The sequence below is a fragment of the Poecilia reticulata genome, unplaced genomic scaffold (assembly GCF_000633615.1).
Source record: "Poecilia reticulata strain Guanapo unplaced genomic scaffold, Guppy_female_1.0+MT scaffold_263, whole genome shotgun sequence".
Taxonomy (NCBI): domain Eukaryota; kingdom Metazoa; phylum Chordata; class Actinopteri; order Cyprinodontiformes; family Poeciliidae; genus Poecilia; species Poecilia reticulata.
In genome coordinates, this window is record NW_007615045.1 from 128454 (window position 1) to 131973 (window position 3520).

Below are 3520 nucleotides of genomic sequence, written 5' to 3' on the forward strand. Positions count from 1 at the left end.
GAGGAACTGGAAAAGACCTGGAAGGTGAAGACCACAGTGGTGCCTGTGGTCATCGGGGCCCTCGGGGCAGTCACCCCCAAACTGGAGCAGTGGCTCAAACAGATCCCAGGAACAACATCAGACATCTCAGTCCAGAAATGTGCAGTTCTAGGCACAGCCAAGATACTGCACAGAACCCTCAAGCTCCCAGGCCTCTGGTAGAGGACCCGAGCTCAGAGGATGAAAGAGACGACCCGCGGAGGGTGAGAAGGGAATTTTTATATATATATTCAAAATCCTTCGTAGGTAATGAGATTTTAGTCTGTTCAGTTCAGAATGAGATGTTTTAGAGCCTTTTCTCAACCCTGTAGTGAAATATATATATATATATATATATATATATATATGTGTGTGTAGACCATATACACTGCTGAAACAAATAAAGGGAACACATAATACAGGTGTTCCCATATATATATGTGTTCCAGGGAACACATATATATATGGAACAGCAACGAGCTGTTCCATAGCAACAGCTCGTTGCTATGGAAACGATCAGATCAGTTCTGCCTGATTCAAACTGCAATAATGGCTAAATATTTAATAAGTAATATATTTTTTCATTTATTTAACATGCAGAGAATAACGATAGATTTAGAGTTTGGTTTTCTTTACCTGCTGCGATATAAATGTTTTTTTCCCATTATTATTTTGGTTCTGCCAGGAAATTGTTCAGATTTCATAAACCTTTGCAAAGCAAAATTTTCTCTAATCTTTAACTCTAAATTTTTATATATTTTATATATTTTTGTACTATCTTGTTCTGAAATTCACACACCTCCAGACCTGGATGAACAGTTGGATGGTTTGTTGGTTGGATGAACAGTTGGATGGATTAGTCAACTGGAGGAGATGAAGATGTGCTGCACAGACTTTGTGTCACTAATTTTACAATCATTTTAATAGTTGGCGTTAAATTCTGCCAATTTTTAAAATGAGTAGTTTATATTTAACTTCTGCTTGTTTTTTTTAAAAAAGTGTTTAAAACATTTAGGCTATGATTTGACACCAAACACATTCATCTAATTGGTGATTTTAGTGCAAAAAATAAATTCTCCATGACAACCATTTTGAAAAATAAAGCAACTTTGGGTAAGTATGAGTTTAACTGGTCCAAATATGTATAATTTGACAACAAAAATATCAATTTATAATAAATATTAGCAAGGGGGACCAATTAACGTGACAGATTTTGCTAAAACCTTAAATTATCTGTTGCACTGTTTATTATTTTCCACAAGATGGCGCCAGATGTTGACCAACAACCAGAGCCCGTTAACCGTTAGGATATTATGACTTATATCTTTGAAAATTGTTTGTATACGAAACTTAAGATCATGGAATCTGACAACAGCTTCTTATTATTGCAAGGGATTAAATTTACCTGCTCAGACACCAGGCTATGGTATGTGGGAAAATGTATTGGAGAAATTGTATAAATTATTAGTTTTACCTCAAAAATGAACTTTTGATGTTACCAAATAAATACCATTCTTTGCTTTCATCAACCTATAAAACATTGCTCATTATTTCTCTTCAGTTCAGTCCGTTGGGAAAATTGTAACATTTCTTAATACAATTCAGTTGATTTATAAAACACTAATTTACAATAGGTCAGTGCAGCAATTTAAATGTATTAAGTCGGTAAAAAAAAAAGTTAAGTTATCCGAGTTAAAAATGCAGCTTGCATCATGTCATTGACCTGTTATTGACTTGACTTGTTTATATGCTTCCCCCTCTTCAAATTACTTTTACCCTGTAATGTCTGATTTGATCTATATTTTCAGGGGAACATTGTGGAACCAACATGTACGTTTGCTGCCTTCTTTCTTTGTTTCTTTATTATTGGACACCACTGGAGTTCCATAAAGTCTCGTTGTAAAAATCACATTAAGACACAATCAAAACGACTCATGCTGAACCGATCCTCCCCACAACCATCCTCCAGTGTTTGTTTAGCATGTCAGAGTTTTAACAAGAAAGAGAAACACGGAGTACGACGGGTAAAATTGTTGCTTTATAAATGACAAGTGTACATTTTATCTTTAGGTTTTATGTAACACGATGCTAATAAGCTACATGATTGTTGGTAAATAATATCACACTGAACACAAATCCTAATCAATAATCTACTGGATCTGCTCCTTTCTTCTTCTGAAGCTCCTGAATTAACAGGAACAACTGATGCTTGTCCGTTCTGTAAGAAAAAAAGTTTTGTTTCTTTTACATTGTTGTTTTTAGAACACACAAATGATACAGTACCTTATAAATTACAATAAAAGTTGTTCATTTACATTATATTAATTAACCACAAAAGGAAAGTTATTAGTTATACTCTATAATTCAGAGGGGAAAAGGTTTTAGACATGTTAATGAGATCCACATTTTTAAAAGTTTTGACAAACCTTAAAGTCTCTTGGTCTCGTGGAGTCGTTTCAGTAAAGTTGGCTTTCGTGGAGGGAAACTTGCTGGCGCTGTTCTGCTCAGTCAGAAAGTTACTAATGTCAGAAAAATCTGCTGTCATGTCATGAGCTGGAAAAAAAATCAACAAGCATGTTTGCAAAAGAGAAGTGACATCGTAGTTTCACTTAAGACTTATAAAATAGCTTCATAATTTTGGTTATACATGTAGATTTTAAACTGAGGTAACACTAAACAATACATTGTCGGGTAAATAGTGTGAAAAAAGGAGATATTAAAGACAGCCAACCAAAATGGCTGCAAATGCAACCATTGTTGAAAATGAATCAAACACATGTAACACAGTGTAATGATTCACCTCTTTGCATCACTTTGAGTCACCAAGCTTTATGCTTTTCAAACCCTTGTTATTTGGTCAGTTTTATTTCAGAAGAGCCAATGACATTTTTTATCACAGAAACATAAAATGTACTCATTTTTAAGATTACTAGAACAAGACTCACTGCGTACACTGATGGCGATGAGTTCAGCCAAAAGTAAAACATTCAGGATTCCCAAAGTCACACCGAGGCAGAGCCTTTCTTTGGAGCTGCTCGAACCTTAACGAAAACCTGAACCTTAGCAAAATGAAATGCAATACACTTTTCTATCGGTGAACCAAAATGTACTGTTACATCCAAGCACAAATTTGCGGTCCATCATATGGTATCAAAAATTAGAAATAGTTTTAAATCGCTGATATAAGGATGAAGAATACATCTGATGTTGTGATGTTCCTGCTCCTGGTGTCCAGACATGGTTCCTAAAGGGTAATAAATTGTTGGAGCAGATGACTGGTTCCCTCCTTGGTCATATGGACCCAACAGTTTTTCAGGTCTCATTCTGTCCTGATAACTAGTCATAGCCAGTGGCGCAAAAAGTGGGTATGCAGGGTATGCAACGCATAGGGGCGCAGCACCAGAGGGGGCGCCAAAACCCCGTCTGGAGGGGGCGGCGCGMCGATGATTGTTTTCCCATACACTTCGGCGCGTGTAACGCTCCTTCACCTCGCGCACATAAC